The 27,724-nt window shown below is 38.6% G+C and overlaps 1 protein-coding gene and 1 pseudogene across 1 annotated transcript in view; both read right to left on the bottom strand.

The window, feature by feature from the left end:
- Nucleotides 1-27,724, bottom strand: part of FOXO3 (forkhead box O3) — a 124,921-nt gene that overhangs the window by 58,467 nt on the left and 38,730 nt on the right. The window lies entirely within an intron of this gene.
- LOC106005880 lies at nt 9,332-27,650 on the bottom strand (annotated as a pseudogene).

Consider the following 27,724-nt stretch of genomic DNA (forward strand, 5'->3'; position numbering starts at 1 on the left):
TTTAAGCCCACATACAGGACATGCCCTACAATTACAAATGATCTTTTCTAAAAAGTACACTCATCCTGGAACTCATAACTTTATTCTTGGCCACTATTTAGTAAGCGAGCAACCAACTGGTCTGATAAGCTTGGTAATTTCCCCCTTCTCATCTTGAAATAGAATTATAAAACCTAATCCTCACTTGTACTTCCTTGGATTCGTGTCCAAGGAGCAGTATCTTTCTAGAGTAAAAATCTAGAGTCTGTTTTTTGTTGTTGTTGTTTTACCATTCGTCTATCAGAAGAAATGTCTCATCAGAGCAAGGAAAGGAGATACATCCTAAATTCTATCATCCATCCATGGGATTCTGAGTCTTTGGTTCAAAGTAAGTCCTTGGGAAGCCCCATGTATAATCTGATCTGGATCAAAATTCTTCTGCTTGCTCACCAAGCAAGTAAAAGAATTTCCTTCAGAACATTCCCAAAATATTAAACAGGTTCATGGGAAGAATAGAAATTCCCTTGTTCTTGTGGCCTCAACACTATCTTACAATGTTTTTTGTCACAATCTGTATACAATCTAGATGTCCAAATCTTGGTGGCATGATGACTCCTACCTACATTCATTTACTGATACCTCTTTTTATTAAAGAAACATATTTGTCCATTACTTTTTTTTTTTTTTAAGATTTTATTTATTAATTTGACGGAGAGAAATCACAAGTAGACGGAGAGGCATCCAGAGAGAGAGAGAGAGAGGGAAGCAGGCTCTCCGCCAAGCAGAGAGCCCGATGCGGGACTCGATCCCAGGACTCTGAGATCATGACCTGAGCCGAAGGCAGCGGCTTAACCCACTGAGCCACCCAGGCGCCCCTGTCCATTACTTTTAAATCCATTTACCAAGGGAGCCAACAGTATTTGCAGGTGGTTCTCTATTTCTTAGCTGAAAGGTAAAAACTCTTGTGTCAACTGTTCATAAAGGAAACATTAAGAACAGTTAGCATCATAAAGAGGAGGACTTCTCCTGTTAAGTCTAGTTGATGAATCCACAGCCCAAGACCTGAAGTTCTTTCCTTCCCACATCTTTACTCCTTAATCAAACAGTATAAACTGGTATATACTTTGTTGCAACTGTGTTTTCTACAAAGGTTGGAGGCTCCAGAGAGATACAGTCCTTTCCCTTCCCCAGAACAAACTGTGTGATTTTTGTATCATAACGATATATTTTTTTTAAATGCCCAGGAGCAAGAAGTCTGACAGGGGCTGCCCAGGGGAAAAACAAGCTTTTCCACAACTGAAGGCCAGGCCCAGCAGCCCACAGTGGGGCAGGGCCAGTATCTGTCAGTCCCGAACTTGTGACTGGGCTTAGCTGTGCTTAGGATGGAACCTGGAGGAGGTGAGACACCGATAAGAAAAGGTTTACATGTGCAGGTAGTTTCACTAAATCGTACCTGCCATGAGTATCTCCTACTCTACAAAGCATCCTACAACTACTACCCACATTCACAAAGGACCCAGAAATCATGAAAGAAGGCCAATTTATAAGCTCATTGGAGAAGGCTCCCAAGACATCCAGGGCTCAGGATGTCTGCTCTGACCCTTCCTGGGAGACAGCCCTTGAGAACACCCCAGAATCCTCTCCCAAACCAGATGCTGGAAACCATGAGCAGATTCTGGTAGGCTTCTGAGGCATGCTCTTGGTGCTATGACATGGCCAAATGGAGAAAGGAACTGTGCCACGAAATGGAGTTGCACCAAAAGCATCTGCCCAGGCTCAGACCTTCCTGTGTCCTCTCCCGTGCGTCTCCCAATGTCCTAAGAGTGGCTGATCTTTCTGCTACTTCCACTGTAGCTCAGGAAGAGGAACATCTCCAACTTTACAAAAAGGCCCTCTTACACACGATTCTTGGAACTCCAGAGAAGCAAGTTCCTCAAAGAATGTCTGAATGGGAGACATAGCACAGAGGAGGCCCCAGCTCTCACAGACATCATGCAAGATGAGTCACTTCATCTACGCAGCTGATGCTGCTGCCACCCTTGCTCAGAGTAAACGAGTATAGCAGACGGATTCACACGGATCTGCAGAAACTGGACATGGAAGGTTATCACAGCAACAGGGAAGGAGGAGTCCGGGAAGAATGCCTGCTGCTTCAACACATGCTGGCTCCTTCCCTACAGGAACAGAAAGGCCCCTCTCACAATGTCTATCTGGTTAGAGGGAGAAGGGGAAAGGGGACACCCTGGGAAGAGTACAGAGACGGGGAAAACAACAAGTACCCCCAAAAGTGTGTGTGTGTGTTCGTTTTCGGGAAGAAAACAAAAAAAAACAAAACAAAAAAAAAAACAACTCAGCTCAACCAGTTCCTCAGTAATTCCCCCAGAGACAGGGACTCTGCCCTCTGATTTGATCCCAAGGGGAAATTACTCTGGACAAGATCCATGTTCCTTCCCTCCACTACCTTCTCCTAGCTGATTCAAGTGGATTGTCAGGTATAAAGCAAACCTCCAGAAAGAAACCTTTCACTCTCCCTGGTTCTCTTGTCCTCCAAAAGGAATTTAAGGAGAGATGCCTAACCACTCAAAGTTTCAGATGCCTCTGCTTCTTCCTTCCCAACTCTGCAGACTGAACATGCAATTTCTTCCATCAGGGGCATCAGGCCCAGACCATCCCTAAAGTCACATAAACATGACTACATGAGACCTGAGGCCAAATTCAGAACTCCTTCTAGCATGTCCTGCCATGAGGCCCTGCTTACCTGGCAAGTACTGAAGTGGCCTGACTTAAGAGAACTAAACACCTCTTCCCTCCCATTTTCTCCCTAACATACTGTGAGATGACCTGTACCCATCACACTGAAGGCAAGGCTCCTAGGCCTGGGCACTACTGACGTTTTGAGCTGGATGAATTTCTTGGGGGGGGGGGCATCCTGTGCAGTGTAATATGTTCAGAGCATCCCTGGTTTCTACCTCCTAGATTCCAGCAGCAGCCACGGCCCCCCACCTTGTGGCAATCCAAAGTGTCTAAATGTCACCTAGGGGTAAAACCACATGCATGCACGCACACACAGACACACACACGCACATGCACACGCACACACACCTCACCCATGCTGAGAACCACTGGCTTAAGGTATTGGCTCTGCATATTCTCTTTGTGAAGTCTCATAGTCTTAGAGGGAGAAGTAAGACCTGAGCAGCACTCCCAGTGACTGAGACTTTGGCATGAACTAACCTGTGTTCTGAGAGGGATATAGCCTGGTAAGGGTATCGCTGCACTGACAGGGCTCAGCCTTGGAGGCAGGGCTGAGGTGGGGATGGGAATGGAGGATGTTATCAATAGGAAAGGGTACAAGAAAGAGCTGACCCACCATTCACAGCACAGAACCTGAAGCTGCCTTTCCCTCTATTTATGAGGGAATGGACCTTAATTCAAGTCTCTGTCTTCCCCAAGGAATACAGATTTGACACTGTAAGAAGTTACAGAACCTCAGAAAGTTTGAAACTCCCCAAACACCCATAACCAAAGGGTCAGACTCCACTTGCCAGTAAAATGAAGCCCAAAATCCCACCATTTCTGCCTGAGGAATGTCTCTAGGAACACTTGTAAGTGCCCCGGTGCTCCACAAAGAAAATCTGGAGCAGTTGAGACTCGTGCCCATGATGTGGAACGATTCAAGGACTCAGGACCACATTGAAAAACAACCAACAATTATTATTCGAGGCAATCGAGATGACACACAAAAGAACAAGGCATGGTTCCTGCCCTCAAGTTGCTGACAATCAAGTGGGGAAAAGAAAAGATTAATTACATATTACCAGCATCTACACCATCTAATAGCAGCAGCTAAGGTTATGGGAAGCTCATAATGTGCCAAGTGGTATGCAAGGCACTTTATATCCATTATCTCTTTCAATTCTTATAAAACTCCCTCAACCTAGGGAGTATTACTATCCCCCATCCTATAGCTTAAAAAAATTGAGGTTCAAAGAGGCTAGGCGACTTGCCCAAAGTCACACAGCCAATCCACAGTGGAGCTGGAATTCAAATACTGATTCCTTTCATTCCAGACTCATTTAAGTCCACGCTAAAGCCCTCAACACTGCAGGAGCACACAAGTGACAGGTACTTGGAAGACCACTGGCATTCTCAAAAGAAAGCCAAGCCCTAGGGTTGGCAAAGGAGAAGAAAAAGTACTTCCAAGGCAAAAAGTTCTTTAAAACTTAGCTCCATGTTTCACACAGCAGCCTACAGCTGTTGCAAACAATACTGCCCACAAGGGAAATCAAAGTCTTTCCTTAAATGGATTCAGGGCTTGGAGTGAGTGGGGTGTTGCAGGCAGGAACAGATGAAGGTCAATAAACACTCCTTTTTCTTCCAACAACAAATGTTACCCATTCTGTTGGGTTTAAAACTTTAACTCTCCTTCCTTGAGCACGCCCGTTGCTCTAGGCAAGGGACTCTCCATCCTGTGGGCCCCCTTAGGGTGAGGTGAATGCCACGCACCCACTTTCCAGAAAACAACCAGGCGCACATCCTCCAGCATGCCATCTGAAGAACCCTTAAAAACCTTTAAACGTTACAAGGTTGGAAGGCCAGAAATACCTAATTTGGTCCTAGGTTTGGATTTCATTTTTTTCAGGCATTTTCTTCCTGACAATCCATCTGGTCCTTCTGAAGCAGGTCTGTCCTGGACTGAGGACGAGCCGGCCTGTGTGGCGGGAGTCATTCCAGTGATTCTTCACTCAGTAGCGAGGTACCTCATGCACTACACATATAATTGCTTTTTTCTCCTGGACACTGCCTTATTAATTGCTTCTATCTTGAATGTGACTCTGGTCATGGCCTTAAAAATGACCAAGGACGGTCCTGCTTCAGCCTGATGGCATTTGATGCCTTCACGACTCATTTCGGCAGTCAGCCAGCAGAGCAACTGGCTCGTTCGCCGGAGCAGAGGCTCGACCCGTCACCCCAGTGACTCCAGCCCGGATGCACTGCTGCTCCTCATGGGCAACTCCTAGCTTTTCAGGCAGAGCAAGAACATACAAGCCCAGTTTCCAAAATGCTTAATGGCAATTACACTGGGCTGGTGATTCACTAAGCAGTACAGGATGTGCCCAATTATACACTCTATTTTCTTCCAATCTTATTTCATAAACTCCAATTTCACAAGAACATAGATTCTCCATCCAAACAAAATTATCCAACTTAAACAATTGAAATACCAGTTATCCTCAAAATTTTCTTCAGAAGCAGGGATATATAAGGCATGATTTGAATAGACATTTGAAATATTTTTTGATTGTCATTCACTCAAACATTTCAGTACCTACATTATCAATATTGTGGGAGGTCGCAGGTACAGAGAGGGAACGATTTGCTAGCATCAGTAATAAAACAGTATATGATAAAGACACCACCTGTATCAAATAAAGCAGCTGTTTTCAAGTAAAAACATTAACAGTTATTAATTTTGCTCTCCCCTATTCCCACCCCAGATTAAAGACTATCAACTTGAAATCTTTAGTAATAAGCTGCCAAGAACAGCTGCTACTGAAAAATAAAAGAAAATTCTTACTATAAACAAATTATTAGTTCTTTCCAAGATAAATAACAATGCGGTGTCCTTACCCTCAGACTCAGAAACATGGCCTCATAACACAAATGATCCCAGGTCCTACAGAAGAGCATCATACCTTCGAACTTACACTACCCCTTCCATCTATAAAGTACTATGGGAGAAACAGAGGGGCTCCGTCTGCGAAAAAACAGTTAACTTTGGTTTTTAGGGGAAACATCTACATCCCACATGAAATAAACTAAGGCCACTTACCATCGTATATTTTCCTCCTAAAGAAACTGTCACCCTCTTATTTAAGAAAAAGGATAGACAAAAAATTATGTACTGTTAAATGTGTTAAGAAAAAATGTTTCACACATAAAAACAAATCAAAAGGCAGCATAAAACCCTGGAAGACCTCTAAGAAATTAGTCAATGATGCTGTGTATTTCTAGGCTCCTGAGTATAAGCATGGTCTGTTTTTCTGACCCCAAAAATAAAATGAAAAGATTTAATTAACTTCAAGATTTAAAAGAAGACACAGTTAGAACTGGGTTTAGAAAATGAACATGTTCTTAGGCCAAGAATGTTACTTAACTATTCTGCTCCAAGAATGGTATGTGGAGATTCCCCATGACTCCATGCAAGCTTGGTCCTGTCATTTAACCTGTATGGAACCCAGACAGGCTTAGGAAATGAGGTCTCAAGAAGGCAGTGACTTGTCTTAGCTTGGCATGTACAGAAGACTCATTTGTAAAGCTTTGCAACCAAGCTTAAGTGAGATTTAGGAGTAAGACACGCCAAATTAAAACTCTTAAGGACCATTAATCACACCCTCATGACTCCAGATACAGCAATACAACATATGCTTATGTAGGTCTGGTCTTCATTCTTAATCAGAGGTATTAGCTTCCTACTGCAACAGCCTATAAGGAGGAACTGTTTCAAAAGTGGGGCAAGCATGGTTCAGCCCATTCATTATTTTAACTAATTAAATAATACAGATATGGCTACAACATTTTTGTTATTCCTGGAGACAAACAAACAGATGGCCAGTGAGGAAATGAGATCAACTTTACAGAAGCGAACATACTATATACCACTCCCAGTTTCTGAATGTCAAAGCCTGAGAGAGAAATCCAAGAATCTAACTGGCAACCAGAATAACAAAATTCTTTTTATTTCATTTGTTTGGCATACTCCAACCGTTAAGAAGTAGAAATAAGAAATAATGCTGAGCACAGCACCACGTACTCTGTGGATATTTAATAAGTATCACTTGGCTGACTAAAAGGGACAATTTTTCAAACAGTGACTAGTGTACTGAAAATTGAGTATCGCTTCTTTAAATCATAAATGCCCTAAGTTAGAAAGCAAAGGTACCATTTCAGAATAGGCAGAATGTCTGCTGTCTTGGCCCCCCAGTTAAGACTAATTCCTTTTTTTCTCCCTGTAACAGGCTTTACTTTAAATGGTTAATACAGTAGCAGACTTTGGTACTGACATCACCTTTATCATGGCTTTCAGCTATGATGGAATAACAGCTAGAAAACCAGACAATATATGAAGCAATTGTTTTCAGGCACTGGACAACAGGCAATGTAGGACTTAATTCCTGAGGAGAATGAAACAAATAAGCATGTCCCATGATGCCTGATTATTGCCAGGAGGCAGTTTCCAAGCCATAGAACAGAGAAGGGAAAACTCAGAGCATGGCGGTCATACTGAATTGAGGGGGCAGAGATTAGTACCCAGGGAGGCCAAGCTGGCTAGAATTGGCAGAGCAGCACACCTGGAAAGAGGGGACAGAGCAGAAATCCTTTAAGAATCTCAGCTTGAGTTCTGATCTGTGTGAGGAGACCACCTACAGTTGGGAAGAAAACACCAAAAGCTGTTGGTCTAAATCCCAGAGTTCAGAATGGGAATGGTTCATGTTTCCACCAGTAGAAGCAGAAATAATTCGTAATACACACATCATCAGATAAAATCCTCAGACGAGTACTGTAGTATTGGAGATAAATCATTCCTAAATCAATGGCTGCTCTGGACCTACCCTAATAAAGCCTAATAGCTAGCTTCAAAAATGATACAGCTTATTTCCAGTAACTTACATGCATGCCAGAACAAAGCCCAGTACTATTTAAGGGAATACAACAAAATCTAGCACCCAACAACAGTAACTCCACAGGCATGCAAAGGAGGAAGAAATTATGATGCATAATTTGGAGAAAAATCAAAAGAAACATATCCAGAAATGATAAGAGATGATGGAATTAGTAGATAAGGGCATTAAACAAGTTATTATACTGGTATAGCTTCCTTAGAAAATAACTGGACAGTTCCTCAAAATGTTAAACATAGAATAACCATATGTCCCAGCAATTTCACTCCTATGCATATACCCAAGAGAAATGAAAATACATGTCCACATAAAAACTTGTACATAAATGTTCAAAACAGTATTATTCATAATAGCTCCAAAATTGAAACAACCCAAATGTCCATCAACTGATGAATGAATGAAATGTGATATATCCATACAACGGAATATTATTCAACCATAAATAGGAATGAAGTACTGATACATGCTACAACACTGATAAACCTTAAAACCATAACTAAGCTAAGTGAAAAGAAAGAGTTACAAAAGACCACACATCATATGAGTCTATTCATATGAAATGTGCTAAGTAATCAAATCTATAGAGACAGAAAGTAAGTTAGTGTCTATGTGAGCTGGAGAGAACTGAGGGCAGCTAATGGGTAAAGAGTTTCTTTAGGGGTGATGAAAATGTTCTAAAATTAGACTGTGATGATGACTGCACAATTCTGTTAATATACTAAAGCACTGATTTATACAGTTTAAATAGATAAATTATATACCAATGTGAATTATGTCTCAATAAAGCTGTTAAAAAGTTATTCTAAATGTATCCCAGGTAGAAAAAGGAAGCAGAGAAAAGACAGATAAACAAATCCAGTGGTACTTTCAGTGAAGAAAAATGTAGTATCTGAAATAAAAAATATACTGGATAGGAATAAAAGCAGATTAGACATTGCAGAAGATCAGTAAACTTTAAGACACAACAATAAAACTATGCAAAATGAAGCACAGAGAGGAAGAGACTGAAAAACAAATTAAGAGTATCAGTGACCTGTAGGACAACACTAAGTTGTCTCACATAAGTGTAAGTAAGGTCAAAAAGAACAGAGAAGAAGAGGACAGGAAAAATAATTGAAAAGTTATGGCTAAACTTAAAACATTTTTGCTAAAAACTGTAATCTCACAGATCTAAGAAAACTAAACCCCAAACAGAATATAAAGAAAACCGCACAAAGGCACATCATATCAAAACTAGTGATAAAGAAAAATAGATAAAAGCAGAGAAAAAAGACATATTAATAGGAATAAAGATAAAGAATACAAAAATATTAATTTAAAGGGATATAAGTACCCCTGTTTATAGCAGCATTCTCTACAACAGTATTATCTACATATTATGGAAACATTCCAGGTGTCCATAGATTGATGGATGGACAGGGAAGACATGGGGTGTGTGTGTGGGGGTGTGTGTGTGTGTACTTCACACACACTGGAGTATTACTCAGCCATATATATATATAAATATATATATTTACACATATATATGTGTGTGTATGTATATATTTAAATATATATACATATATATATTTACACACATATGTATGTATGTATATATGTATGTATATGTGTATATATATGTATGTATATATACACACATAAATGTGTAAATATATATGTATATATGTATACATATGTGTGTAAATATATATTTATATATACATACACATCCACTGTGGATTGGCATAGTTTTATTGTTGTGTCTTAAAGTTTACTGATCTTCTGCAATGTCTAATTTTTTTTTTTGAAAGAGAATTTTTATTACTTTTATGTACAGAATATTCAACAGCATACACTTAGCCCAATTTAGTGGCCAGTTCTTTAGCCTTTGCCTTTTCCAGTTTGGCAATGTGAGCTACCAACTTTGGACCCAAGATGTTGCCTCCCCAGGAATGGCAGGTCTCATCATATCCATCATTGTAATTGGTCCCAGTACATTCCTCCAGCTTAGCCAGAGTTCCTTTGTCTTCTGAGTTAACGTGTGTGAAAGCAACAGTGGTGCAGGTCTTCCTGTGAAGGATACCTCTCAGCCTGGTCTTTCCCCCGATAATACAGTAGAGAACCTTCATCTTGTGACACAGAACAGGCAGGAAGACACCCAGCTCAATGGGATCCACATCATGTGCAATCACTACCAGCTGAGCCTTTTTGTTTTCCACCAAGGTGGTGACAGAAAAAGCTCCAGCTCAGAGGATAGGCAGCATCTTAGTGGGTACATCCTCTTTCCCAGCAGGTTTCTTACTAGCTAGGGCCAACAATCTCTGCTTCTCTTGCTGTGTTTGCAGTCCAGCTTAAGCATTTGAGGAGTTTTTTGGCAGTCCAAAGCCTAGGTGAACTGGAGAATTAGGGGAGGCACTTTTAGATGCTTACAGAGAATAGTCCTTTGCCACTGCAGCCAGAGGCAGAACAGCCATTTGACAAAGCTGGCAAGGTCTCCTTTGGGCTGGATATCTTGTATGATGCCAGAATTCTTGGGCCTTTTCTCAAACAGGGACTGATCACCTTCTTAGTCTCCTGCTTCTTGATGACAACAGGGGCCAGGGCCACCTTCTTCCCCTTGGTCTTCTTTCCTTCAGGCATCTTGGGTGGCTTGAACCGGTCGCAGGCTCGGTGAGCTCGAAGCACGGCTGGAGGTCAGGCAGACGGGAGTATATATATGTATATATACACATACACACACATATATAAAATATATATTTTTTATATATACATAAAGAGAATGAAATCTTGCCATTTGCAACCACACTTACGGAGCTAGAGAGTATTATGCTAAGTGAAGTCACTCGGTCAGATAAATACCATGTGATTTCATGCATATGTGGAATTTTAGAGGCAAAACAAATGAGCAGAGCGAGGAAAAGAGCAAAAGAGAGAGGCAAACCAAGAAACAGACTCTTAACTATAGAGAACAAACTGATAGTTTTTACAAACTGAAGTGGGTGGTGGGGGGTGGGGGGTGGGTCAAATAGGTGATGGGGACTAAGGAGTGCCCTAGTGATGAGCACAGGGTGATGTATGGAGGTGCTGAATCACTATACTGTACACCTGAAACTAATACTGTCCATTAATCGGACATTTGGATTGTATGTTACGTAACTGGAATTTAAATAAAAACTTTAAAAAAAAAATGAAGATTTTAAAGACTTTCAGAAAAACAGAAGCTGAGAGAATTCACTGCCAGCAGAGCTGCACTGTAAGAAATGTTAAAAGAAAGTTTATCAAGGGTGCCTGGGTGGCTCAGTCAATTAAACATCTGCCTTCCGCCCAGGTCATGATCCCCAGGAAGCCTGCTTCTCCTTCCCCCTCTCCTCTGTGCTTATGCGCTGTCTCTCTCTCTCTCTAATAAATAAGTAAAAAACTTTTATTAGAAAAAAAAAGTTCAGGGCACCGGGGTGGCTCAGTTGGTTAAGCGACTGCCTTTGGCTCGGGTCATGATCCCAGAGTCCTGGGACTGAGTCTCACATTAAGCTCCCAGCTTGGCAGGGAGTATGCTTCTTCCTCTGGCCTTCTTCCCGCTCATGCGCTCACGCTCTCTCTCTCTCTCATAAATAAAATCCTAAAAAAAAAAAAAAAAAAAGGTTTAGGGGCGCCCAGGTGGCTTAGTGGGTTAAGCCTCCGCCTTTGGCCCGGGTCATGATCTCAGGATCCTGGATCAAGCCCTGCACTGAGCTCTCTGCTCAGAAGGGAGTCCGCTTCCCCCTCTCTCTCTGCCTGCCTTTCTGCCTGCTTGTGATCTCTGTCAAATAAATAAATAAAATCTTTAAAAAAAAATCATTAACCAGAAAGAAAATGATACCAGACAGACATCTGAATTTAAACAAAAGAATGAAGAGCCAGAAATTATCAATATATGAATAAATATTAAAAAAAATTTTTCCTTATTTTTAATCTTTTTAAAAGATAATGACTATTTAAGGAAACCTACTAATATATTATCTATAATGTGTTTACACTATGGTAGAAGTAAAACAGAACTAAGAATAGTAGGGGAGAAATGACAGCATATTGTTTCAAAGACTTACACTCTATGTAAAGTCTTATTTGCAGATTAACTATAATTGGTTAAAGATGTAAAAACACTAGAGCAACTGTTATAAAATAACAAAGGGGTGTGGCTAATAAGCTAAAAGCAGAGGTAAATAGGATTCACTAAAACAATAACAACTTACTTTAAAAAGCAGGAAAAGAGGAGAAAGAACACAAGAAACATAAGATAAATAGAAAACGAATGGTAAGACAGTAGATTCAAACCTAAACAATTCATATTTACATTTTATGAAAGTCTTTATAAAAAGCCTCCTATAAAAGGCAGAAAGTATCAGATTGAATCAAACAACAGAAACAGCAGTAAAAACAAACCCACCTATATGCTGTCTACATATATACAAAGACAAGTTAAGTCTAAAGATACAAACAGGTTGTAAGTATAAGGAAGATAAAAGAGTTACTATACAAATACTAATAAAAGAAAGCTAGAGTAGCTTACTAATCAAAAGTAGCAGCAACAGCAGTACATATTAGTTTTATTATATAGATTTTAACAAAGAATATTGCCAGGATAAAGAGGGACATTCCATAGTAAAAAAGGAACCAATGTATCAAGAGGATATAGAACAACCTTAAATGTTTATCTGCCAATAACAGAATTTCAAAATACATGAAGCAAAAACAGAACTGAAAAGTAGAAAAATCCACAATTCATTGCACAGTACTAAAACAAGTACTCACCAAATAAAGTTGACCACCTGATGTAACTGGCATTTATAGAACATGTCACCCGAAACAGCATATAAATATTCTTTTCAAATACACATAAAACACTCACCAAGCTGGACCATATTCTAGGCCATAAAATAAGTCTTGATAAATTTTAAAAACATGGAAATCATACAAAATAGATTCTTTGACCACAAAAGGATTAATTTAGAAAACAGTAAGAGAGGGCACCTCGCTGGCTCAGTCTGCAGAGCATGCGACTCGATCTTGGGGATCATGAATTCAAGCCCCTCGCTGGGTGTAGAGCTTACTTTAAATAATTATCATAGACAGATATCTGGAAAATCCTCAAAATACTTGGAAATTAAGTAATTCATTTCTAAATAGACTGTAGGTCAAAGAAGAAATTCACAAGGTAAATTGGCAAGTATTTTGAACTGAATGTAAAAACAAACATTGTTGTCTCCCTCCCAACCCCAACTTGTTTCATTTTTTCTCACAAAACAAACTGAGGACTGCTGGGGAGAGGAGTGGAAGGGATAGGGTGTCTGGGTTATGGACATTGGGGAGGGTATGTGCTATGGTGAGTACTATGAAATGTGTAAGCCTGATGATTCATAAACCTATACCCCTGGGGCAAGTAATATATTATACGTTAATAAAAAACAATGTAAAAATTTTTTAAAAAAACATTGTTGGATACAGTTAAAAAAGTTGTTTGCAGAAAATTTATCTTTTAATATCTGCATTATGAAAGAAGAAAGGTCTCACAAATTAATGATCTCAGCTTCTACCCTAAGCTACCAGGAAAAAAAGCCAATTAAGTCCACAACAAGCAGAAAGATTAAAGAGCAGAAATTAATAGAACTGAAAACATAAAAATTATAATAGAGAAAAATCAACGATACCAAAATGTTGATTCTTTGAAAAGATCAATAATATCATATGGCTCTAGCCATACTAACAAGGGAAAAGAGAGAAGGCAAGTTATCAATATTGAGAATGAAAACAAAATCAATACAGGTCATACATGTATTAAAAGGGAAATAAGGAATAATAGAAACACCTTTATGTTAAAAAAAATTTAAATAACTTAGACAAAATGGACAAATTTCTAGAAAGACACAATATTCAAAATCATTTAAGAAAAAATTTAAAAGCTGTTAACAACACTTCATCTATTAAACAGACTGAATTAGTAATTAAAACTTCACAAAGAAAACTCCAGGCTCTTAAGGATTAACTATTGAGTTTCACCAATCATTTAAGAAAAGAGGTAATTCAAATTCTACCAGAAAGCAGAAGAGAGAACAATTTCCATCTCATTTTGAGACTAGTATTATCCTGACACCAAAACCAAACAAAAATATTGTAAGAAATTTATAGATCAATATCCCTCATGAAGATAAATCCCAAAAATCATTAACAAAATTTTAGCAACTCAAATCTAGCAACGCAAAAGGTAACAACATATCATGACCAACTGGACATACTTCAGCAATGCAAGGTTGGTTTAACACTGAAAATCAATATGTTTCTTCATATTAAAAGACAAACAAAACCAAACCACATGATCTTGATAAATGTGGAAAAACCATGTGATAAAATTCAATAACTGTTCATGATTTTTAAAAAAGAAAAAAAAATACTCAACAAACTAGGAATAAAAGAAACTTCTTCAATCTGGTAAAGGGCACATATGAAAAACTCAAACCTAACATCCTACATCTACTACAGTAAAGACTGAATGTTTTCCCTTAAGACTGGGAACACAGCAAGGATCTCTCCTCTCACTACTTCTTTTCAATGATGTGTTGAACATCTTGGCCAGTGAAATAAGGTGAGAAAATAAGGTATATAATATATGTAATATTGAATATATCATAAAATTATAATATTCTATATAAGAAATGGAATTATGTGTGTGTATATGTGTATGTACACATGTATTTAAGAAAGGAAGAGGAAAAACTTCATTCACAGATATTATGATCAAAGTAGAAAATTCTAAGGTATCTACAAAAAAGGTAGTAGAGGTATTAGAGCCGGGGTGGCTGCAGGTTAAGCATCTGCCTTAAGCTCAGGTCATGATCCCAGAGTCCTAGGACTGAGCCCTGCATCAGGCCCTGCTTGGAGGAAGCCTGCTTCTCCCTCTCCCACTCTCCCACTCTCCCACTCCTCTCTGTCAAATAAATAAATAAAATCTTAAGAAAAAAAAAGTATTAGAATTGATGAGTTTAGCAAAGATGCAAGAGGTACAAAAACCAGATATACAAAATATATACAAAAAGATACACATCAAACGAACAACTGGAAACCATAATTTAAAAATACCATTTACAAAAGGGATGAATTTTTACAAAAGATGTGCAAGAACTGTGCTCTGAAACATATACAACACTGCTAGAAAAACTAAAGGAGAATGAATCTAGATTAGTCCAAATGATCTTAAAAAAGAATTATGTTGAAGACTTGTATTCTCTGATTTTAAGATTTATTATAGATTCAGAATAACAACAGCACAGTACTGGTATAAGAAAAGATATGCAGATCAATAGAACACAGAGTCCAGAAATATACTAAGGTATCAAGATAGTTCAATGGATAAATGAATATACTAAAATTAATCCCAAATGGATCATACTTAGATTAAGAGCTATGCAGCTTGTTATAGAAAAAACTGGGAAAAAATAAATGTTGTAAACTTGAATTAGACAAAAATTTCTTAGGACAGAAAACGCATAAACTGGACTTGAACAAAATTAAAAACTTGTTCTTCAAAAGATGCTATTAATAAACAATCTGCAGATGGAAAAAAATTCGCAGAATTTATTTCTGAAAAAAGATTTGTATCAAAAATATATAAAGAACTCTTATAACTGAACAGTATGAACACAAATATTCCTATTTTTCAAAAAGGCAAATTTCAACACTTGACCAAAGATAGACAAATCAGAAATAAACACATAAAAAGATGCTTAATATTATTAATTAAATAAATGCAAATTACAAGATTATCTACTTACATAGTATATGCTACAGAAGTTAAAAGTAAAATGACTGACATGTCATTCAAATGTTGGAGAGGATGGGGAACAACTAGAACTCTCCTACACTCAGATTGGTGGTTTGGCAGTTTCTTATGGAATTAACATACACCGTACATATGACCCCGCAATCATATTCCTAGGGATTTATCCCAAAGAAATGAAAAAATATATATCAAAAAGACTTGAAAGTGAATATTCCTAGCAACTCTATTCATAATAGCTAAAAAAAAAAACTAAGAACAACCCAAAAGTCCATCTACTGGTAAATGGATAAAATACTGTCCTGTATTTATATATAACAGGATATTAACAACACGGAATACTTCATAGCAATTAAAAAGAACAAACTACTGATAAAAGACAGGAAATGAAACTTACATGCACTATGCTAAGAGACAGGAACTAACATGAAAAGCTACATACAGGGCGCCTGGGTGGCTCAGTGGGTTAAGCCGCTGCCTTCAGCTCAGGTCATGAGCTCAGGGTCCTGGGATCGAGTCCCGCATCGGGCTCTCTGCTCAGCAGGGAGTCTGCTTCCTCCTCTCTCTCTCTGCCTGCCTCTCTGCCTACTTGTAATCTCTCTCTGTCAAATAAATAAATAAAATTTTTTTAAAAAAAAGCTACATACAGTATGATTCCATTCATATAAAATTCTAGAAAAAGCCAAAGCAACCCAGATATTGCCATGGACCCGCAGCACAGGAAGGGGAATGACTGCAAAGGCGTACAAGGGCACTATTTGTGGTGATGAAAATGTCTGAAATGTTTTACACAGTTATGGTGTTACACAACTATGTACCTTTATCAAAACTCAAATTCTGCACATAAAACAGCAAATTTTATTGTATTCAATTATACCATTCAACAAATGTAACTACTTTTCTCCCACAGGTGAATTTCAAAATACATCACCATAGTTTTCTGGTTTGTTTGTTTTTTTTTTTTAAGAGACAATTTTATTTCATTGTAAAATTACCCAAATGCTTCAAACAGCAGGACTGTAAGAAAAAGTCTTCATCCTCCCTGGGTCACAAATCAGAGGTGAGGGTGGGAGGGAGGATCAAGAACAAAAATTGTAAGAAAAATGTAAAAAGCATAATTAGTACAAGAAAAATGTGGGGGCTGTCCTCTGCACTGCTTAAAATGTACTTATAGGCTCCGGATTTTGCCAATCCCTACTCATATCTACTCACTCATATCTACTTACAAAGTGACAGAGTGGAAATGTGTTGTCTTGCTCACAAAAACCAAACAGACACAGACACACCTCAGTCCCTTATACTTTATTCCTCTCTGATTCAGAGCACAAAGGTGAAGAGGTTCGGCTTACTGGGCTGAGAGGTCCAGTCTCACTCATTTGTACACTGAATCCTCTGCTCAATGCTATTTCATTTCTTGGGGACAAATTTCCCTAGACCTGGCTTACTGTGAGGTCCTGGTCAGGAGTCCACAGTTAGAATCTTAGCAATTTACGGAACTCTTAGAGGCAGTTCTTTTATTTTAGAATTATAAAAAACAGTAACTATAATATTACAGAATATTAAAATAAAGTTAAAAAACAAGTGCTCTCCAGTGAAGAAACAGTTAAATAAATTTTAAAAACATCCAATCTTCATCCATTTAAAATAATAAATTTTTTTATAAAGCCTATGCATGGATAAAAACAAAACACAGAAAACAAAGAACAGATAATCTTTTTTTTTTTAAGATTTTTTTTACTTATTTATTTGACAGAGAGAGACACAGCAAGAGAGGGAACACAAGCAGGGGGAGTGGGAGAGGGAGAAGCAGGCTTCCTGTTGAGCAGGGAGCCCAATGAGGGGCTCGATCCCAGGACCCTGGGATCATGACCTGAGCTGAGGGCAGATGCTTAACCACTGAGCCACCCAGGTGTCCCGTCTTAATAAACCTAAATAAATAGCTCATGTGCAAATGACCAGAACTACAAGGAACTCATATAAATTAAGAAGAATTATAATTGGTCTTCTCCAACTTTTTTGTTTTCAAAACTGTGTGTGTGTATATATATTTTAATCCAATATGCACATCTCCTGAATTGAATGAAAGGACCCTTGCCTAGGCAACAAGCAGCCCTGTGATCAAGTTAAATCTTCTAGGCACATTACCAGCATGTACGTATGTGTGCTGTCCAGTTCTAAGCTACAAAAGAAGGACCAGGGATGATGTGTACCACTAAAGCAATGTGATATTAAGAAATGGTAAGAACACCAGGGCTTTCCAGTTGAAGAGATCATTTTGTTGTCCCAAGTGGCTGACCCAAAAACATTCACCCTTAAACATGATCCATCCAAGGGCACCTGGGTGGCTCAGTCAGTTAGGCATCTGACTCTTGATTTCAGCTCAGGGCGTGATGCCAGGGTCATGAAATCGAGCCCCATGTTAGGCTCTGTGCTCAGCACAGAGTCTGCTTGTGCCTCTCCCTCTGTTCCTTCCCCCGACTCACACATGCGCGAGCTCTCAAATACATAAATATATAAAACCTTTTTTTTTAAGGTGATCTATAGCATTATATAGAGAAGAGAGTGAGAAACAAATTCACTTGCCTGTTACTTGGCTTTCTGTCCTCTCCCCCCTTCTTAATAATACCATCTTCAATAGCAATACTGTATTGTTACCACCATCTTAAAAGGAGTAGACAGGACAGATCGTATTTTGGCTAATTTCAAAACTAAAGAGATCAAGACCCAGAGTTTATGACTCTGCCCAAGGTCACTCAGCTACTAAGTAGCTAAACCTGGACTAGAACCCAGGCCCATGGGCACTGGGGTATGTAACTCCCAGTGCCTCTCTTTGAATGCTAGACACTACCCCAAATCAGCACAACCACTCCTACCCACTGCCTTCTTCCAGGAGTAATGCTGAAGCTCCATCTTGTCTCTAGGCACTCACTGAAACAAAAGCTCTTGGGAGAGACGTGACAATTCACCATTCATTTTTGGGGAAAGGCTAAAAATAGTAAGGCTTAGAGATAATCCATTTACTCAGCTTACCAGTTATAAACCACTTCTTTACTGAATGTGAATTACAGTAGGCTGATCTTAAGACATTTAAGAACTAACCTCCAATAACCTCTTCTGCATCATGGCCTCTGGTAACTGTCCATTTGGATTAAGGCAAAAATCTTGAGGTCCGGCTAACAAACCTTACAGCTGGTGGAAGCACCCCAGCCACCGCAGTGTTAACAAAAGGACACAGTTGAGCATTTACTGCCTAAGCAGCTCTCTTCTGAGAGTGAAACAAATCTGTCCAGGAAATTTAGGGCCAGTTTTCTGACTATGGCAGGGTAGGGGGTAAAGGAAAAAAATAAAAGATTTTTTTTTTTCTCTCTCTGTGGTAACAGCCTATTTCTCTTCGAACTTTGAAGAACTATTAGAAATGCTAACTGCGATAAAAGTACCAAGGCCAAAAAGAAGATCTTTTAAATTGTTTTTCACTTATGAACACACTGGAATCGTTTTCAAATAAACCTAAAGACAGCTAAAAGGGATCTTAAATGGTACGCTCTGATCTGAACCCACTGAGCTGGCTAGCAGGTAGGATATTTGGTTTCCTGATTTCTGTCAGAGTATTTTTCTTTCTGGATTTTGTTTTTGACAAAGAAATTACAGCACCATCAGAATAGGACTAGAATTTGTTTTTTGTTGTTGTTGTGTTGTGGGGTTTTGTTTTGTTTTGTTTTAAACCCAACAAGTTCTGAAAAGTTCTCTGATCATCCTTTTACTTTGTTTGGACTATGTCTCTAATCTACTCTGTGGTCTCTATACCTCTGGGAGAAAAAAAGACAATTACCAGTTAGAATAAGCCTCTTTGGCAGGAGTGCTTGTAATACCAGAAGATATATCTGTGATAGTCAATTCTCAACCATCTTTAAGTAGGATTGTCAATTCAGTCACCCATCAGTTTTTCAAGGGGTTGAACCAGAGATTTCACCCAACTCAAGCATTCTAAAAATGATTCTCAGTATTAAACACTTAGATTTAGAGCAGAGAAACTCGAGTCATCTTAGACCAAATGGGAGTATACATATGAGGTTCTACATTACTCCTAATGAATCCAATGAGGGAACTGGACTAAAACGTCTACCTACATATCTTTCAACTCTGGCATTCTATAATCCCAAGGTCCTTGGAAAACAGCAAATAGGCCAGGAATGAAGGTCAGACTTGCTCTCAATGCTCAGAAGGCTGCTGTGAACTAAGAAACTGATAATGATCAAGATTAGTTCTCTCAGGGTAACCCACTGCTACGGAACACACATTTCAGTGCCTGGCACATAGCAGGCATCAATAAACATTTATTGAACAAATGAATAAATTTCTTCCTTAGCATTTGTGGTAAGGCATCCAAGGAATTTAATCTGTGAACCCCCACAAGGATTCTTAGGTCTTACTAAGTGTCAGGATTTTCAGAAAAATAAGAATATGAGGACTTCCTTAGGCTTTACAGACTGAGCAGAATTTATTTATAATCATCTATGCATCTGAATAAAGCAAGATCAATGGTATTAAAAACAAACACATGCCATTTTCAAGACATGTAACCTTATCAAAATCAGAAAACACAATACTAGTGAAGCAAGTTTCTGAAGAGAGTGTAAGAAACATTATTCTTCTGTAGTATTTCAATTTGTGATTAAAAAAAAAAAAAAACCAAAAACCTTTCATCTCCGAAGTATGCCCTTTGGCATATGCAAGACAAAACACACAAATTAATAATTTAAAAGTCTAGTTATAAATTCTGTGAGTCTAAAAACCGATGACAATACCTTTTTCCTAAATACTCTAATATCCCAGAGATCTCTTTGTTTTTTAAATATAGGAAAACAAAAAACTTGGACACCTGCTGGTCAAACTTGCATTGACTCCTTCAACATACTCCTGTTGACCTATCTTTATGAGACTTTAAAAAAAAGATTTACTTATTTATTTGAAAGAGGGTGGGGCAAATGAAGAGAGAGAATCCTGAAGCAGGCTCCCCACTGAGTGCAGAGCCCAACTCGGGGCTTGATCTCAGAGCCGTGAGATCACGACCTGAGCCGAGATTAAGAGTCAGATGCTTAAGCAACTGTGCCACCAAGCTGCCCCTCTTTGTAGAACTCTTATCTCTACCCCCTCTTGTCATGCAGGCAACAAAAATGAAAACTGCACACAATGGTGGCCAAAGAGACAATTTTTATAAAAGTTACACAGAGGCGCCTGGGTAGCTCAGCAGGAGTCTTGTTGTCCCTGTCCCTCTGCCCTTTCCCTACTAGTGCTCTCTCAGATAAATAAATAAATAAACAAGTAGGCAAGTAAAATCTTTGGGAGAAAAAAAAAGTTATGGGGGACCTGGGAGGCTCAGTCGGGCAGGTGTCTGCCTTCGGCTCAGGTCATGATCCCAGAGTCCTGGGATCAAGCCCCACATTGGGCTCCCTGCTCGCACACGGAGAGCCTGCTTCTCCCTCCCCCTCTGTCCTGCTTGTGTGCTCTCTCTCGCTCACTCTCTCTCTCAAATAAAATAAAATCTTAAAAAAAAAAAGTTATGCAAATTAGCACACACTAAAGGTGGTCAGAATATAAATTTTAATCATTTAAAATGTGAACACTTATCACTAAACCCTTGGTGAAGTAGGACAGGCTGCAATAGAAAAAGTTTGCCAGCTCCCTGGCTTTCTGAACCTGCCTATTCACAAGGCTGCTTCCTGGGAAGAAGAAAGTTTTTAATGGAGTTTCCTTAATCACAGCATGGCAGAACCATGCAGGCACATCAAATTCTAGAAGATTTTTTTTTCCCTTTCTCTTTTTGATTTTTGTTCTACCAGGAGCATTGCCACCGTGTGTCAAGAACCCAAAGAGTTTAGGGTGAGGGGGAGGAATGTCACAATTGCAGAGGCCTGATTACTATGCAGAAAACACCGCCCTACCAGACAGACGTGCCAATGAACCGCCCTTGGGAAGAGGAGCCAGGGTACAGTCTGTGGTGGTGAACAAAAGGGGTGATGTACTGTGGAATTAGTTTCAAAAAGAATTCCTCATCTCCAGAGTTTCTGGATTTCTGGGCAAGAGCAGCAATTAGTCATTAACTGAGAACATTATTGACAACCAAGGAAGATGCTCTGATCAGCCTCCTATCAAACTACACAGAACTCCAGTCTTCAAACCCACGATACAAAATTAATTATTTTCTGACCCTGTCCCACCTCTTTCAAATGCATAATTGTTCTGTTGCAGACCAAATTTTTTTGTGGCACAATCCATCTTATTTTACTTATAATTCTTACATTTTAAAAAATCTGAAACTTCTCCCTCTAATTGAATTTTCTCCTAAGTTGCTGTCTTACTTCAATCTCGTGCTACACTTCCATGTTCACCACCCTGCCCTTACCCATCCCAACCTGGTCCTTCATTTTATCTGACCAGGTTATCAAAATAGAAACCATCCCCATTTTCCCTGTGCTAAAAAAACAAAAACAAAAGCAAATCTTCTCTTTCCAAGGTAATTCCAATAATTCCCAAACCATCTGTGAAATTAAGATAATTTAATCTAAAATCCTATCCTGTCCCCCACCCCCACCAAGAAGGGCAAGCTTCTTATTGGTCTAACTGTTTCCTCTTCTGAGAAATGAGTAACTTTGAGGGTATGTATGGATTAGAATTATCTAATACATTCTGTGTACACAAAAAAATCAGTAGTAAACAGAAGGACCCCCATAATGGAAAATATGACTATGAACTTCACTTATCTCAATTTTAAAAAAGCTTACTTTGGCCTAAGGAATATCTTAGGCTTAAAAAGGAAAATTAGTAAAGCCAAGAGGCCATGCCCACATGGAACTCTGTGAAGAAAATCTGCAGAACAGAAGCATGTGGCTTTAAATATATATCCTTTTCTCTCTTCTTATTGGGCTGTCATGATCTGCAGGCAAGCAAGGCACAAGAAAATGGAAGAAGTTACTACCCTTCACGACATTCAGATATGGCCATGAGGGTACCTCCATAAGGATAAACTCCAGTTACTAAACTCCAGTTCTCCGGTTACTAAAAGAAAAGACCAAATCAAATACACTTATAAGTAAAAAAGACAAAAACAAAATACACAACCCTCAAAACTTAAGGGGGCCTGAAACATCCAGGCTAACTAACTGTTTTCTTTGGCTGAATTCATAGGCTGTTCAGTTCCAGCACAGATCCTACAACTGTAACATTTATTTGTGGTTTAAACACGAAAATGAACAATGAATGTGAACTGAATATTCCTTGTTCACAAATAGGTCAATGTCAAACACAGTATTATATACTAATAAATCATATGAAGCCTCCACACTTCAATACAGTTTTAAAATAGGACTATTCACTCACGTTAGGCAAAAGCAGGTCTCTGTTGAGTGTTATCCAAATCCAGAAAGAACACAAAATATGCTGGGAAGTTCTTCCACACAGTCACACAAAGGTTATAATGATCCACAAAAACTTAAGCTTTGCTGAAGACAGCAAAGAAACCCAATGCTTTCTTCCCCATTTACCCACCAAAAAAACATAATGCTGTCTTTCAGTTCTCTTTTATTACTTACCATGTCCACTATAATTCTAGATTTTCATGAACAAATCTTTCCTGAAGTATCTATATAATAAACCTTGTTTGTTTAAAATACGTTTTTCCCTTCAGCACCTTCTGGCCTCCTCAATAAACTAATTCTGCATGCTGCAGACCGGTCTCCTGACAGTCACTCAGATCAGAGTTGAACACCACCATTTTTGTCAAAGAATTCTGAGTGACTGATTCTGTTTGTATCTAATCATTCTCAACATCATGTCTTTTGTTGTTGTTTAAGTCACCATTCTTGGTCAAATTCATAGTCAATGATTCTTCTAGGAGTTCTCAGACCTGCAGATATTTCCATGATCATTATAAAAATATTTCTTAAAAAAAAAAACCTGTCTAAATATACCACATAGAGAATTTTTATTTCAAAAATAAAACTAAACTCTGAGCTTCAACAGAGTTGACAGATTCCAGGACCCTTCCACAGCCCTGAAGGAAAATTATGATAGTTTCGGGAAAAGCTATACAGGCTAAGCTCAAAGAAAATGCTCTATCCAAACCTCTCCCAATGATCTCTCCCCCATTAAGCAGAATTCCCTTCCTGCACGCTCTTTAAACTAAAAGTAACATTTTAGAAATATGCAACACCTGGATATAAGAATGCCCAGCTTGATGTTCAATAATACACTCTCCTTCCTAGGCCAAAATGTGTGTAAATGTTTTAGATAATGTTAAGATCAGTCACTGGTGCCGTAAGAATCATATTAATTGGGAAAAATGAAAAGAGAAGATTTTCTTTATAATAACTGCGAGAGTGAATAGTTTTCATGGATGACGCTTTACTTAATCTGCATTTCATTATATTCGTCATTCGTCTCCAGCTAAAAACTTGCAGAAGGTATTTAAATGGCTGAATGAATAAGAATTCTTACAACTTTAAAAAGAGAAACACCAGATTCTGCCAGCCTCCTTAATTCATCTCTTTATAAGAATGGGGTCTTTGTCACAGGATGCTAACCGAGCACCAAACAAGTCGGTGAGCACAATCTCTTCTGAAGTCATCTAATCTTCTAGAAGAGTGATTTGCCATTCTAACAATAAAACAACTGAAATCAGCCTGACTCATCTTAAATATGGTAGCCACATATAAAGAAAACTATTACAGATCTCAAAACACAAAGAAGAAAAAAATGTCTTACATTGAATGGAATGTCAATTTGCTATATCCTACCAGAAAGTAATTTTCAAACCAAAGATTTCACTTATCTCAGAAGACAAATACATTTTTCAGGTTTTGGTAAATATTCTTCACCCTGTATTATTCCTTCAAAATCACTGCCTAGTCACACTGGGTAAAAAAAAACAAAACAAAACACTAAAACACTTTGGCGTAAGAAGGGAGAAGAAAAGCATCTACCATTCTGCCTACTATTAACAGTTCCATTAGAGGACTATACTTAACTCTCATCTCTCAGAGCTACAAATGGGCTACTATACTGAACAAGACACACACTCTCTCACCTATACTGCTTATATATATATATATTTTAAAGATTTTATTTATTTATTTGACAGAGAGAGATCACAGCAGGCAGAGAGGCAGGCAGAGAGAGGGGAAGGGAAGGAAGCAGGCCCCTGCTGAGCAGAGAGCCCGATGCGGGACTCGATCCCAGGACCCTGAGATCATGACCTGAGCCGAAGGCAGCGGCTTAACCCACTGAGCCACCCAGGCGCCCTATACTGCTTATATTAATCAGGTTTTTTTTTTTTTTTAAAGTGATTCACATCTCAAAGCTTTGTCTGTCTTTTTTTAAGGCTGTAAGTGTTAGCAGCACACCCTTAACTAATTCTCCTGGATGAACAGGAGGTACAAAAGAGACAACACACAAGAACAGGAAGATTCAGAATGATTTCTTCTAATTCTCTGTACCCAATTTTTTTTTTTGAAGACTTTATTTTTTTTAAGTAATCTCAACACCCAATGTGGGGCTCGAACTTAAAACCCTGAGAGCAAGAGCTGCATGTTCCATAGACTGGGCCAGCCAAGCGCCCCTCTGTACCCATCTTCTACCAAATCCTCTGACGCTCTAAAAAAACTACTTCAGCAGAGTCCGAAGCTTCATATAAAAACAGGATCTTAGTGGAATTTCTACTAGTCTGAAAGATTTTCTTAGGCTAAGTAGGAATGGAAAGCTAACAGTCAAGCTGTAAGTACATGTGGCTAGAGGCGGGTATGGTAGAGATTTGCAGAGTTTATAAAGTAATAGTGCTCTGTATTGGCAAGGATATGAGAAATGGGTAAATGGGCACTTTCATACATCGCTGGTAGGATTCTTACAGGTTTTTGTGAGAAAAAAAAAGAGAGAGAGAGAGAGACTAGAGAATAAAAAGCAAAGCTTTGAAAAATCTGCATCCTCTGAGGCATCAATTTCACTTCTAGAAATAAAAGTAGATGTGCATTAAAGCTTACCTATAAGATTCTCATCAGTGTATTTAGAACAGCAGAAAAACTGGAGGGATGGGGTGCCTGGGTGGTTTAGTCAGATGAGCTTCATACTCTTGGTTTTGGCTCAGGTTATGACCTCACTCGTGGTGAGATCAAGCCCACTTTGGGTTCTGCTCTCAGTGGAGTCTGCCCCTCCCCACTTGTATTCATGTGCACTAAAATAAATAAATAAATCTTTAAAAAAGAAAGAAAAAGAAGAAAAACTGAAGGGAAAAGAACTTTAATCAATCTAGAAATAACCAGCTAAATGACATATTTATTTTATACAATGAAAAATAATGTCATACACATGAAATATTATGCCATCATTAAAATGAAGTCATTGGGCATTTATCCCAGAGAAAAACTTATGCTCACACAAAAACATGTATACAAATGTCAGAGAAGTTTTATTCAGAAAAGCCAAAAGCTGGAAAAACCCAAATATCCAATCAACTGATAAATGGATAAATAAAGTGTAATATATCCATACAGTAGAGTATTAGGCAGCAATAATCATAACGTATTGATACGTGTAGGAACTTGGAGAAATCTCCAGAGAATTAGGCTAAACGGAAAAAGCCAATCCCAAAGGTCACACACTATATGACCGCACTTATATATAACATTCTTGATACGACATTATAAAAATGGAGAACATTTTTGTGGTTGCCAGGAGCCAGGATGGAGGTGAGGGAAAGGAGGTGGGTTTGGATATAAAAGGGCAACAGAAAGAATTCTTGGAAATGTTTTATACCTCGACTGTATCAATGACAGTAAACTGAGAGTACCACAGTTTCACAAGATACTATCACTGAGGGAAACTGGGTAATGGTCCATGGGACCTATTTTTTCTTACAACTATATGTAAATTTACAATTATCTCAGAATAAGATATTTAAATTTTAAAAATGAAATCATTAACAATTATCTAATGACATGGAAAAAGTATGTATAATCCCTCCTCCTTTATGAGAATTAGCCAAGATTATCAAACTACCAAGTTCTGAGGCTTAAGGGAGAAACCAGGTGTTAAAGCCATAGGTAAATACATAATCCCAGTCAACTAATCAACCAAGATATAAGCACAAAGAAATGTTAACAATAAACTGTAGAATTATAGGTGATTTTTATTTTCTTCATTTTTTCAATCTGTAGTTTTCAAAAGTTTTCAACCAACACAGGTACTTTTATAATAAAAGGAAATAAACTTTTATAGGCTTATATTTATGGAACACCAACTTGTGTTAAGCTAGTCTTCCCAGGTACCACAACTAGGTTTTGTCAGTACTTGGTGAATGGCTTAAAGGGGGGGAAAATGTAACTATGTGTGGTGATGGATATTAGCTAAACTCATTACAGTAATTATTTTGCAATCTAAAAATATACCAAGTCATTATGTTGTACCCCTAAAACTAACACAACATTATACGTCAACTATTTCTCAATAAAAAATGAAGGAAATGAACAACTTACCCCTCAGAAGTCTTGAAAGACAGGAATACCTAGGGACAAGTTGTGCTGTCCCGCAAATCAATCTTGACCAAACAGAAGGCTGACACATACTCAGATGGGTCTTGAAAGAACGAGCCACCCAGTATTTTCCCGCTGGAATATGGCTCCATTCTATTATATGGAATAGCTAATGATACCTGTATTCTATCCTGAGAGGAAAAGTGAAATGGGACAATCCACATCAACAGTCAGGAGTAAATGGGATGAACAGAGGCTGGAAGTTGTGTGAAGAAACAGGATAGCCCTTCACAGAAACAACTGCACATCTGATGTCTCTGATACTTATTTTAAAGCATTTCTAAGTTTGTGAGTCAGATTTTCATGGACTAAGTACTTTTTTTAAGGGGGAGTGAGAGAAGAGTTTTAGAAAAGCAAATCCACGGACCTGTAAAACTTTCAAACCTGGGAGAGCCTTTTGTGGCTGATGATGAGGGAAAAGACCAGAAGCAGAGGAAGACACATATTGGGTGAAAGATCATTAAGAGAAGCCTATAATCTTAAACTATTTATGGCGCCTGACGATTAAACTGACTACTGGACACAATTCAAATAAGAGATAACTGTTCAGGGGCGCCTGGGCGGCTCAGTGGTTGGGCGTCTGCCTTCAGCTTGGACCATGATCCCCTGGGATTGAGCCCCGTGAAGGGCTCTCTGCTCCACACGGAGTCTGTTTCTCCCTCCCCACCCCCACTCCCCGCTTATGTTCCCTCTCTTGC

The sequence above is a fragment of the Mustela putorius genome, unplaced genomic scaffold (assembly GCF_011764305.1).
Source record: "Mustela putorius furo isolate JIRA1106 unplaced genomic scaffold, ASM1176430v1.1 tig00000450_pilon_pilon_pilon, whole genome shotgun sequence".
Taxonomy (NCBI): domain Eukaryota; kingdom Metazoa; phylum Chordata; class Mammalia; order Carnivora; family Mustelidae; genus Mustela; species Mustela putorius.